This window comes from Bufo bufo, chromosome 1, assembly GCF_905171765.1.
Source record: "Bufo bufo chromosome 1, aBufBuf1.1, whole genome shotgun sequence".
NCBI lineage: Eukaryota > Metazoa > Chordata > Amphibia > Anura > Bufonidae > Bufo > Bufo bufo.
The window spans coordinates 807,286,092-807,299,598 of NC_053389.1; the positions used below are offsets into that span (position 1 = coordinate 807,286,092).

General features: G+C 46.1%; 1 protein-coding gene and 5 non-coding genes across 6 annotated transcripts in view; 4 read left to right on the forward strand and 2 right to left on the reverse strand.

Annotated features, from left to right (window-relative positions):
- Positions 1 to 13,507, forward strand: part of LOC120988746 (transcription factor HES-2-like) — a 100,923-nt gene that overhangs the window by 16,110 nt on the left and 71,306 nt on the right. The window lies entirely within an intron of this gene.
- Positions 1,908 to 1,981, forward strand: TRNAT-AGU. The gene has a single exon. It is a non-coding gene; the product is annotated as a tRNA-Thr (tRNA).
- On the reverse strand, positions 2,299 to 2,370 carry TRNAQ-CUG. The gene has a single exon. It is a non-coding gene; the product is annotated as a tRNA-Gln (tRNA).
- TRNAD-GUC lies at positions 6,832 to 6,903 on the reverse strand. Its single transcript has one exon. It is a non-coding gene; the product is annotated as a tRNA-Asp (tRNA).
- TRNAS-UGA lies at positions 9,179 to 9,260 on the forward strand. Its single transcript has one exon. It is a non-coding gene; the product is annotated as a tRNA-Ser (tRNA).
- Positions 13,185 to 13,266, forward strand: TRNAS-UGA. The gene has a single exon. It is a non-coding gene; the product is annotated as a tRNA-Ser (tRNA).

Consider the following 13,507-nt stretch of genomic DNA (forward strand, 5'->3'; position numbering starts at 1 on the left):
GGAAATGCATCCGTATGTCTTCCGTAACTGTTCCGTTTTTGCTGAACCATCTTTTGAAAATGTTATGCCCAGCCCAATTTTTTCTATGTAATTACTGTATACTGTATATGCCATACGGAAAAACGGAGCAGAAAAACGGAACAGAAACGGAAACACAACGGAACTCAAAAACGGAACAACGGATCCGTGAAAAACGGACCGCAAAAAACTATAAACGCCATACGTTCGTGTGAACTAGGCCTAAGAATGACCCCTTAATGCTCCCCTCACAATAGTTCTGCCCCCTCATTGCAGTTTAAATACCATTAAAAAGTAATACTCTCCTAGCTCTGTTCCCCCGATGAATGGAGTCCATGATCCCCCAACTTGCGCTCTCTCCAGCTCAGCCCGGCAGGGGCGATGACATCACTGCACCTCACCTCCTGGTGAATAGAGGAGCAGGTTGCTGACATCTGCAACTGACACCGTTGTATTCGTCCACAGGTTGCAGATATGGATGAAATCAGGAAATGCTGCAGCCCTCCTGGATCCAGCGGGACACTCTGGGATTTCAGCATATCCCGATTGTGGACAAAATCACTCTACTTTGATGTGGCCCCTCTAATTCCTAAGAAATTTTTGCCTCCTACAAACCGCTTCCAGGGGCCTGCCCACACTTTCTTATGCATTGGATAGTCAATATGTAGCGATTAGGGTTGAGCAAACCCGTGGAAGTTCTGATTCGCCTGAACTTCAGGTCAAAGTTCGGGTTCGGGACCCGAACTTCACCCCGAACTCAGACCCCATTTAAGTCAATGGGGACCCGAACTTCACTTTATTATTTTCCGTTATAACGGAAAATAATAGCATTCTTAAAACAGAATGCTAAATAAAATGTCTACTGAGGGGTTAAAAAAAAAAAACTCACCTCATCCACTTGATTGCACAGCCGGTATCCTCTATTCTTCAGGACCTGCAAAAGGACCTGCGGTGACGTCACCTCGCTCACTACATGGTGAGCGCGGCGACGTCACCGCAGGTCCTGCTGAATGAAGATAGAAGGACCTGCAGTGACCAGGTGAGCGCGGTGCGGTGACGTCACCGCAGGTCCTTCTATCTTCATTCAGCAGGACCTGCTGTGACGTCACCACAGATCCTTTTGCAGGTCCTGAAGAAAAGAGGATATCAAGTGGATGAGGTGAGTTTTTATTTTTAACCCCTCAGTAGACATTTTATTTAGCATTCTGTTTTAAGATTGCTATTATTTTCCATTATAACCATGTTATAACACCCAAACACCGAACCCGAACTTCAGCGAAAAAGTTTGCGTACGCTCAACTCTAGTAGAGATCTTTTTGAAATAATGTCTCGTAGCATGGACTGCCGGAGGAGGTGGTCATAAATGAAATGTCTGCTCCGGCAGCCCATCAATACTGACATAGCACATGCACGTCTTGCTAAATTAGGACCATATGGGGTCATTTATTAGGACCGATGTTTTAGACGCCGGCCTTAAAAACCCTGCACTGGCGCTTGATGCCCCTACGTTATGTAGAGGTGCCAGCCTTTAGGCGCATCCACTGCCGGTCTAAACCTACGTAAGCTCCCATACTAGTGTAGTTTAGACAATTTTCTACGCTTAAAACATAGCGTAGAAAATGATAAATTAGATGCCCTTCCCCGCCTATTCTATGCCTCCTTTTTTTTTAGAACTGGTGTACGTGACATGGATGGGGAAGAAGTTGCAGATTCGGCCTCAAGTCCCCTTCGAGACCGAATCTGTGACAGATATACAGATACACAAAAAAATGGTGTATATCTATTCATAAATGATACCCATAATTTCTAAACTATTTTTTTTCAAAAAGTTGAAGAAAGATCAGAAAAGATGACACATTACTTAGAGTGAAAAAACTCCACAGCCATGAGGTGCTGTGGCTTAGTTGGTTAAAGCGCCTGTCTAGTAAACAGGAGATCCTGAGTTCGAATCTCAGCAGTGCCTGCTTTTGGAAACCCTATGTAGTCTCCCTGCAAAAATGTTAATTTATTTCAGTAACTTTTTATCATTGTATGTATAAGGCATACGACACGAGCATGAGTCCTGGCTTGATTTTAGGCACCATTTGTCGTTTTAATTTTCAAGGGAGTAGTCAATGAGCTGGTTGAAAGCAAAGTCATCATGATGCTAGCAATTCGTCTTCTCATTGAGAAACACAAACGCTCATAACTGGGTAGAAACTTAATCATGTTGGATAGTTTTGTAGTGTAAAAAAAAAAGCAACGTAAAAAATGTAATAAAGAAGAAGAATTTCAAAATTCAGGTCCCACCGAGATTTGAACTCGGATCGCTGGATTCAGAGTCCAGAGTGCTAACCATTACACCATGGAACCTGTGATGGTCAGGCCAGATCAAGGGATGAGTGATGTGAGTTTTGGATCCTAGATCTGAAGTCACTTCTCTCCAAACTTTGTTTGAATGCTGTGCGGAGAACCATCTCCAATGTATAGCATTAAGATGTATGGGCTCCAGTGAGGCCAAATTAGTCTTGCAGGACTTCGGTGAATAACTTCAGCATTTGATTATTAAACTTAAAAAACATTTTAAAACGGGTATCCGAAGTCTGCTTAGCATCCAAGTTTTAAAGGGAACCTGTCACCGGGATTTTAGGTATAGAGCTGAGGACATGGGTTGCTAGATGGCTGCTAGCACATCCGCAATACCCAGTCCCCATAGCTCTGTGTGCTTTGATACATATGCAAATTAACCTGAGATGAGTCCTGTACGTCCGATAAGTCAGGGACAGGACTCATCTCAGGTTAATTTGCATATGTATCAAATCGGGTTTTTTACACAATAAAAGCACACCGAGCTCATATACAAGTAGAGACGAACGGACGGCACTCACCACTTTGCGCTGTAACAATCTTCCCTTTATTTTCGGTAGAGAGCGGACAACATATACAAGTGTGTACCAGCTGAGTAGGCGACGGCCGTTTCGCACCTTAGTGCTTCATCTGGCCCTTAATCGAGTGAACCCTTCACCTGCTCTTTTAAGAGATTCAGCCTGTGACGCGATATTACCTGCACCGGCCCGGCGCCTGCCCCTGTGCGTCAGAGTAAACCGCGTCACATCCGAAAGACAAACAATAAAACACAACTTTAAAATAGTACCATAGTTTTACAATTATAAATGCAACATGATGGTAGGAGAGATCGGGTCCCTATAGGAATACCCCCATATCGATTTTGTCGTTTAACCCCAGGGGTCCCATTGCGTCTGCACGTAGGATCCATTTGCTTTCTCTTCTGAGGAGTTCCTTGTGTCTATCGCCCCCCTGTGGTAGACTCTGTATTACCTCTATACCGGCAAAGCTGAGGGTGAGATGGTTCCCTGCGTGCTCCTCCCTCACATGATCTATCAGTCGTATGCAGCCTTTTCCCGTGGACAGTGAGTTTATATGTTCCCTGATCCTCTCCTGGAGACACCTGATCGTTTTGCCTATATAAAACCTATATAGGTACACGCGATATTACCTGCGCCCAAGGGGCCTGGATGTGTTTCTGGAGTGTAATAATATTACAGGCTATAGCTACTAGAGAGGGGTCGTTGATCCAGGGAGTTATTCTGATGCCTGATTGGAGTCGGGAAGGAATTTTTTATTCCCCTAAAGTGAGGAAAATTGTCTTCTACCTCACAGGGTTTTTTGCCTTCCTCTGGATCAACTTGTAGGATGACAGGCCGAACTGGATGGACAGATGTCTTTTTTCGGCCTTATGTACTATGTTACTATGTTACACCACGTATTTACTTTTACAGGTGATGAGGGTGTTGGATCCCTCCAAACCTTAAAATGTTCCATTGGGGATTCAACCTACAGCACGAACAATGTCCACACCTGCGGTTCCCTTTCGGTCCCCAATTCTCCAGCCATGTGGTAGGTTTCTTCTCTAGGAATCTGCTGCGGACTAACTTGTCCCTCAAGGTGTGGCATCTCCTGAAAGCTATAATCGGTGCCACGTTTTTTATCTCCCTTAATGATTCGTCTCTTTCAAGTATGGACCAGTTGTCCTTAATGACCTTCTTAATTAGAGAGGCCATGGGTCCATACTCGAAAGAGAAGACAAAGGGATGGGAGCCCTCGTCAGGCACTACTCTCTCTCAGTGGGTACAGGGCAGATTTGGGGTTTAATGTGATCGGCCTTCTTCATGGCCTGGTTCAGTAGTCTAAGGGGATACCCCCTGGCCAGTAGTCTATTCTTTAGCTCCAAAGCCTGGAGAAGAGAAAGCAAATTGATCCTATGTGCAGACGCAATGGGACCCCTGGGGTTAAACGATAAAATCGATATGGGGGTATTCCTATAGGGACACGATCTCTCCTACCAACATGTTGCATTTATAATTGTAAAACTATGGTACTATTTTAAAGTTGTGTTTTATTGTTTGTCTTTCGGATGTGACGCGGTTTACTCTGACGCACAGGGGCAGGCGCCGGGCCGGTGCAGGACCTGTTGGGCACAGGTAATATCGCGTCACAGGCTGAATCTCTTAAAAGAGCAGGTGAAGGGTTCACTCGATTAAGGGCCAGATGAAGCATAAGGTGCGAAACGGCCGTCGCCTTTTCAGCTGGTACACACTTGTACATGTTGTCCGCTCTCTACCGAAAATAAAGGGAAGATTGTTACAGCGCAAAGTGGTGAGTGCCGTCCGTTCGTCTCTACTTGTATATGAGCTCGGTGTGCTTTTATTGTGTAAAAAAACCGATTTGATACATATGTAAATTAACCTGAGATGAGTCCTGTCCCTGACTTATCGGACGTACAGGACTCATCTCAGGTTAATTTGCATATCTATCAAATCGTTTTATTCACACAATAAAAGCACACAGAGCTTTGGGGACTGGGTATTGTGGATGTGCTAGCGGCCATCTAGCAACCTATGTCCTCAGCTCTATACACAAAATCCCGGTGACAGGTTCCCTTTATAATGGTTTTCAAGTTGAGAGTTCAACTTCGGGGATAACGAATTTGCCTCCCCGAAGCCCATACATTTTAATGCGGTACAGAGACGGATCTCCGTACCGAAACAAAACGAAGCTTGGAGCGAAGTGACCTCGGATGTAGGATCCGAAGCTCGCTCTGCTCATCCCTAGTTGTGATAATGAGTAGGTATGAACGAGTTTGTGTTTTCAAGTTTGGCGTACAAGGTTCGGGTTATCTAAGAATTCCGTCCTGGATTCCGCTACCGAAGAGCGTATCTTGGTCCGTGGTAGCGGAATCCATAATAGAATTCTTGGATAACCCGAACCTTGTACGCTGAACTTGAAAATACAAGTTCGCTCATCCCTAATAATGAGGGGTTGTCCAGTTTCAGAAGGCTACAGCCCGCAATAAGGAAGCGATCATTACTTAGGCCTCATGCACACGACCGCTGTTGTGTTCCGTGTCCGTTGTTCCGTTTTCCGTGATTTTCTGCAGACCCATTGACTTTCAATGGGTCCGTTGAAAACTCGGATAATGCAACGTTTGTCATCCGCGTCCGTGATCCGTGTTTCCAGTCCGTCAAAAAAATATGACCTGTCCTATTTTTTTCACGGACAACTGCTCGCGGACCCATTCAAGTCAATGGGTCCGTGAAAAAACACGGAGGCACACAAGATTGTCATCCACGTCCGTTTTTTTTCCTATCATTTGCATGGCAAACTTGACTTTTTCACTTTCCTTCATGTCTGGTGGTCCTCCAAAAATCAAGGAAGACACACGGAAACAAAAACGGAAACGGATCACGGAACAACGGAACCCCGTTTTGCGGACCGCGAAAAAATACTGTCGTGTGCATGAGGCCTTACCTGGCAGATCCTGCTTTGCTGCTCCAGTTCTCATGTCAACAATATGTCACCACTGCAGTCAATTATTGGTCTCAGGTGTGACCACAGCTTATGAATGGAAGCAGCATGAGAGCTATAAGGCCTCTTTCACACGGGCATCGCGGGTTAGGGCCGGGTGCGTTCAGGGAAAATCGTGAGAGTAGGCTTGCAATTTCAGTCAGTTTTGACTGCGATTGCATTCCGTTTTCCGTGCGAGTGCATGCACGTGAGAAAAAACTGAATGTGGTACCCAAACCCGAACCCGGACTTCTTCACTGAAGTTCGGGTTTGGTGTTCTGTAGATTTTATTATTTTCTATTATAACATGGTTATAATGGAAAATAATAGCATTCTTTAATACAGAATGCAAAGTCCAATGTCAATTGAGGGTTAAAAAATAATAAAAACATTACTCAACTCATCGAGCAGCCGGGATCCTCTTCTTTGTTCTTCTTGAAGGACCTGCAAAAGGACCTTCGCTGAAGTCATCGCGCTCACCACGTGGTGAAGCTGTGGTAGACAAATGCTTAGGTGCTTGTCACCATGGCCGAAAATACAAACAAAACGCAACACAGAATACATAAACCAATGAATACAGGGAGACTAGGCTTCAGCATATCCCAATTTCAACTGTATCATCCTGAGTTAGGAGGCATGGGGATAGGGGCAAAGTTTACTAGAACTTGGAGACTCCCTCAAAGATGATAGGAAGCTAGATTACACCTGCAGCTTTTACTGGTGGTGGTATCTGATTCTGTTTTTGAATCAAAAACAGCAGTGGACACAAAAAAAGGAAAAGGAAAAAGTTATGTTCCAATTCTGAGTTTACAGCCATCTACTAGCTCTGATAATCTTCTATAGGTCTTGCTCTAGTGTTGGAGGTCTCCTTTTTCCAAAGGAAAATTTAGAGCCTCCATGGTGGAGCAGCTAACTAAAACAATTTAGTTTAATATTGCATTGTTGAGCGGTTAATGAAAAATGTTTAGCCTCCCCGTCGGGGAATCGAACCCCGGTCTCCCGCGTGACAGGCGGGGATACTTACCACTATACTAACGAGGAAATGCTTGTGTTTCCTGGCATGCTGAAATCTTCTTAAAGGGGTAGTGCACAAAGTGCATGCTCTGTTTTTATTCAGAGGAAAAAGTGCTCATTGACACCATCTTACAGAATTAGGGTTTAAACTTGTGCGGTGAGGGACTATCGCATTTCAAGCTCAGCGTCTTAATACTCCCTATACGCTCACTATATGAATAAAGGTGAGTAATCAAAATCATTTGCACCCATCCACCACGGCAAGGTGACCTCTTTTGGATAAGAACCTATGCAAAATAATACCTCTTTTGGTTTTGACCGGCCTCCAATGAATTTAGGGAAATCACACAAGGCGGCTGAGAGACGTTGTCCATACCGAATGGAGAAGATGATGAAGAGAAGATCTACATCGGAGGAGACGTCACCTGGGAGCTCCTGGATGTGACAGGTATGTACTGCTGTATAGCAAGTACAGCAAAATGTCTTCAGTGCTAGTGTTTCCCGGGGGGGGGGGGGGGGGGGGGGATGCGGTTGTTCAACTTAGAGAATTGGGCCATATGCATTGGTGCTTTGGCCCCGGATCTTTTGAGACCCTAGCAACACCCCTGTGGCTGTGTGTTGAGTTATTTTGAGGGCACACTGACTACTGTACATTGTATCAAAGTGTCATATCTTCAGTGTTGTCCCATGAAAATATTTCCAAAAATGTGAGGGGTGGACTCACTTTTGTGAGATACTGTATGTGGAGACTGCCTTGCTTGGCACCAAAAAAAAGGTAGCATTTAGTATAGGTTTTCATCCAAAATACCTTACCGTGGTGAATGGGCATAAATTATTTTGATCAAAATACATTTGCTAAGTACCTCACATTAATTTATTCATTTATATAGCGGGTATAGCACTAGTTCACACCGGTCTCAGCGCTGTTGCATTGTGTTTAATTTGGTAGTTTTTACTAGTCTGTGCTTTTTTTTATTTAATTGTGGAAAAGTCTAAGTCTACTTTCACACTGCTGTTTTGGCTTTCCATTTGTGAGATCCTTTCAGGGCTCTCACAAGCGCTCCAAAACGGATCAGTTTTGCCCTAATCCATTCTGAATGGAAAAGGATCCGCTCAGAATGCTTCAGTTTGCCTCCGATCCGTCTTCATTCCGCTTTGGAATAAATAGGACACTGGCAGTTTACTACAGATGTCAGGATCCAGATTCAGCTTCTACGTATCTGTGGTATGGACTTGTAAGCCCAGGCCCCTTGGTACCACCCTTAGATACCCCTGCTTTACCAGGTAGTTCATATTGACATTAGTTCCAGAGAATGTCTCTGGCCGTCCTGCTTCTCACCTACCCTTACACGGCCAGAGGAGCAGTGGCTCCTGTAGATAGGGGATAATTTCCTAATGGTGGATTTACATGGCCAGAGGAGCAGTGGCCAGTCGATGGTCTACCCCTCAACCAAGATGGCAGAAACACCCATCACAAGGTCTTAGAGTTTCAATACTCATGGGCTGTGATGGCCGAGTGGTTAAGGCGTTGGACTTGAAATCCCTGTTCTCATTGTAACCTGACACCTGACCTGTTATGTACTAGGAGATAGCAGCAAGATGGCTGCCAGCTTCTATACCTGCCCAGACATCCTGCTCCCTTCATTATCCCTCATCCTCTTATCTTAAAACTGTTCCCGTTTCAGTTCTCAAGGGTGAATTCAATGAGCTGGTTGAACGCAAAGTAAGTAGCTTTTTCTCATTGTGAAATACGAAAGGTCACAACTGGATAGAAATGTTAACACACCTCCAGAACTTCTCCTACTGGAAGTTATTCAGGACTACTTAGGGTTACTTTAGAATAGCTCTATAAAACATTACAATCCATACTACTTCTTCAGGGCCCATCTTCACTTCTGATAGCCCTCTACAGATATTACCTTCTCCTATATACCTGCATCTTCTTATGTATCAGAGAAGGCTTGGAGCCTCCTCTGATATAAGACTGCTGCTTTTGAATGAGAGCAGCATGGAAGCTATAGCTTGCGGACAAGAACTTCAGACGCTGACAATATCTTGTTATTGTTGTGTACAACAGTGACCCCTGCAGACTAGGAGGAGAAAGAGCTAGTATCCGGTAAGAAAGGAAAAAGTGGTGGATGAATAGTCCCAACCTTTATTTATCCCCTCTCCTGTAGATAGGGGATAATTTCCTAATGGTGGATTTACATGGCCAGAGGAGCAGTGGCCAGTCGATGATCTACCCCTCAACCAAGATGGCAGAAACACCCATCACAAGGTCTTAGAGTTTCAATACTCATGGGCTGTGATGGCCGAGTGGTTAAGGCGTTGGACTTGAAATCCAATGGGGTCTCCCCGCACAGGTTCAAATCCTGTTCACAGCGGTTCTTCTTTTTGTATGGCATTGGCAAGTATCAACTTGAGCCTCCTGGCTTGATTTTAAGCACATGTTTCTATTTCATTTTTCAAAGGGGGAATTCAATGAGCTGGTTGAATGCAAAGTTATGGTGAAGCTAGTAAGTAGTTTTTTTCCCACTCGATAGAAATGTTAGCACACCTCAAGCACTTATCCTATTGAAGGTTATTCAGGACTACTGGTATCTGGTAAGAAAGGAAAAATGGTGGATTAATAATAATAGCCTTTATTTTTCCCCTTTACTGTAGATAGGGGATAGTTTGCTAATGGTGGATTTACACGGCCGGTGGATCAGCGATTATCAGGAAGGAAGCGTTCCTTCCTGACAACTGCCTGACCGTTCAGTGGGGGGGGGGGGCACACTGCATTTACAGATCACCTGTGGCAATGTTCACCTCCAATCGCTCATCCTCATACAGCTACACTGCTTCTGGGCACCAGGATGCTGTTTAGACCGCACAATCTACTGCCCAGAAATGATAATTTCGCTGCACCTTTAGACGGGCAGATTGTGCTGCTTCTGCTGTTTGCACTACTATAACCACCCTTACTTGCAGTAGACAAGGTATGGGCCTTTTATTTCCCACTCTGTCATTTACCAGACATTTTATTATGAGGTCTATTTAAACAAGTCATAGGTTTGGTACACTGATTATTAAACGGTAGCAAAATTGCAACAGTTTTTTGGGTAAGAATTACAGGCCCAATTACACGTCTCCTGGATGAGAACACACTATAAGGGTCCATTCACACATCCGTGTGTGTTTTGCGGATCCTCAGATCCGCGGGTGCGCAAAACACGGACACCGGCAATGTACATTCCGCATTTTGCGGACCGCACATCGCCAGCTCTTAATAGAAAACGACTATTCTTGTCCGCAATTGCGGACAAGAATAGGACATGTTCTATTTTTTTCAGGATCGGAATTGCGGACCCAGAAGTGGGGGTCCGCATTTCCTGGATCCGGGCCGCACATCGTGCAGCCCCATAGAAATGAATGGGTCCGCAATTCCGTTCCACAAAATGCGGAACGGAATTGCGGACGTGTGAATGGAGCCTTAGCTGGTATTGAATTACCAAAATGCAATTGAAGCGCCCTAGAGCAAGGGTACTTTGGAGTATGGACTTTTGTGGACATTGGCCCCTACGGCTAAAACGGATCAAATACGGAAACCATACGGATATGTTTTGTGCAATAACGGAACGGAAGAGGACTTAAATCAGAGGGGGAAAAAACTCAGATACGGAACAACAGATCAGTGAAAAACGGACCGCAAAACAACAACGGTCGTGTGCATGAGCCCTAAGGCTGTGTTTCTCCACTCCACCACTCCCACTAGAAGGTTCTAGTTCAGTTAGAAACTGTATAAAAGAAGAGCAGTCAGAGTCCCTAGTTCTCTGCAGACAGGAACCAGTGTTTAGTAGGAGAGACTCTGCCAGACTGCACGGGTGACCAGAAGAAGACGCTGAGATGGAGATACTCTGCCACAGACCCTGCGTCACCAGCCTTTAGAGCAGGGAGCCCTTCAGACAACTTAGCCACAGACCCTGGGCCACCAGTCCGTTAGCCAGGGTAACAGCCTTCTGAGAGGGACAGCTAATTCAGGCCTTTCCTCAGCACTAAATTTTCTTCCGCCAGGGAGGAGAATGGAGAAGCAGCTCAGTGCACTGCCTATATTGTTTTGCACTTCCTCCAGTAAAGAAGCACACTGGTTTACTGCAGACTCTGAATGTCTGGACCAGTGGCGGATTATAATTGGGGCGCTTGGGTCTGTAGCCCTCGGCCCGGCATCGCTGGGGAACCCAACGCCGACCCAAATGCCCACCAACTCTGGCGGGACACGGGAGCGCATAGTTCCCTGCCCCGCCACCGTCCGCCGATCACCGCCATAGGCCTGAAGCCTGTGCGGTAGTAAAATCCCGATGCAGGTGGGCGTGATGTCATCACGCCGCGCCTGTGCCCGGATGCAGCACACTGACGTGTGTGCGCAGCGCGCCTGCGCCATCTACGAGTGAGCGTTGTTTGCCAACTGCCAACTCTGGGGGACATTACTAAAGGGAAAGTGGGGGGCAAACTACTACATAGGGGCAAATTACTAGTGTGGGGGAAATGAATACTGTGTGGGACAATTAATACGGTGGGGGCAAATTACTACCATGGGGGGAAATTACTGCTGTGAGGGCAGTGTGGAGAAATTAATACTGTGGGGGCAGTGTGGGGGGCAAATTACTTAATGGATGGCAGTGTCGGGGCAAATTATCTAATGGGGGGCAGTGTGGGGGGGTTATTACTTGATGGGGCAGTGTGGGGGCAAATCACTTAATAAAGGGCAGTGTGGGGGCAAATTACTTAATGAAGGGCAGTTGGGGAAAATTATCTAATGGGGGCAGTGTGTGGGGGTTATTACTTGATGGGGGCAGTATGGGGGCAAATTACTTTGTGGGAGGAATTACTCCATGGGAGGCAGTGTTGAAGAAATTACTGTATGGAGCAGTGTGGGGGAAATTACTGTATGGAGCAGTGTGGGGGAAATTACTGTATGGAGCAGTGTGGGGGAAATTACTGTATGGAGCAGTGTGGGGGAAATTACTGTATGGAGCAGTGTGGGGGAAATTACTGTATGGAGCAGTGTGGGGTAAACTGACACCCAACCTCTTATGTTATAGCACAGGGATATGACACCTCCAGCACTCCAGCTGATCAGAACAATTCCCAGAATGCTTCATTCACTTCTAAGGGAGTTAGAGGAACAGACAAGCATGTTTGCATGCTGGGAATAGTAGTTTAACAGCAGCTGGAGTGCTGAAGGTTGCTGATCCCTGTTCTAGCAGATAGCAGCAAGATGGCTTCCAGCTTCCATACCTGCCCAGATGTCCTGCTCCCTTCACAATCCCTTATTCCTCTTTATCTCCAAACTGCTTATGAGTTTAGAAAGAAAAAGTTAAAGGGTTTCTGTCACCCCACAAAACTCATTTTTTTTTTTTTGGATAGTTAGATTCCTCATAGTGCGATATAGGAGAATATAATGCTCTTACTTACTTTCATGCGGCCGATTCTTTAGAAAACGAAGTTTTATAATATGTAAATCAGGGCTCTACCAGCAAGTAGGGCGTCTACTTGCTGGTAGCCGCAGCAGAAAACCGCCCCCTCGCCGTGTTGATTGACAGGGCCAGCCGTGATCTCCTCCTCCGGCCGGCCCTGTCACTATTTCAAAAATCGCGCGCCTCTGTTCATTCGGCGCAGGCGCTCTGAGATGAGGAGGCTCGTCTCCTCAGCACTCCCTCAGTGCGCCTGCGCCGATGACATCACCGAAAGAGAAGACGTCATCGGCGCAGGCGCACTGAGGGAGTGCTGAGGAGACGAGCCTCCTCATCTCAGAGCGCCTGCGCCGATGACCAGAGGCGCGCGATTTTTGAATTACTGACAGGGCCGGCCGGAGGAGGAGATCACGGCTGGCCCTGTCAATCAACACGGCGAGGGGCGGATTTCTGCAGCAGCTACCAGCAAGTAGACGCCCTACTTGCTGGTAGAGACCGGATTTACATATTATAAAACTTCGTTTTCTAAAGAATCGGCCGCATGAAAGTAAGTAAGAGCATTATATTCTCCTATATCGCACTATGAGGAATCTAACTATCCAAAAAAAAAAAAAATGAGTTTTGTGGGGTGACAGAAACCCTTTAAAGAGAAGCCAGTTTTCAAAAGATCTCTTTATGTTGACTGGCCAATGCAAAAAATTTGTGAGGCAAACATTCCTTAGGAACTCAACACTCAACAACACACCTGGTTTAACTCGACACTCGACACTCGACACTCGACACTCGACACTCGACACTCGACACTCGACACTCGACACTCGACACTCGACACTCGACACTCGACACTCGACACCTGTGATGGCCGAGTGGTTAAGGTGTTGGACTTGAAATCCAATGGGGTTTCCCCGCACAGGTTCAAATCCTGTTCACAACGATGCATGATATGTTTTTGGTAGGTCTCCTTAACCACCTCCGGACCGCCTAACGCAGATTCGCGTTCCGGAGGTGGCAGCGCTGCGCACAGTCACGCATATACGCGTCATCTCGCGAGACGCGAGATTTCGCTCCAAGCCGGCCCGCGCATGCGCATCGCGGGCCGGCAAAAGTTAAAGAACAAGTTCGTCACCAGCCTGCCAGCAACGATCATTGGCTGGCAGGCTGGCGATTTTTTAAAA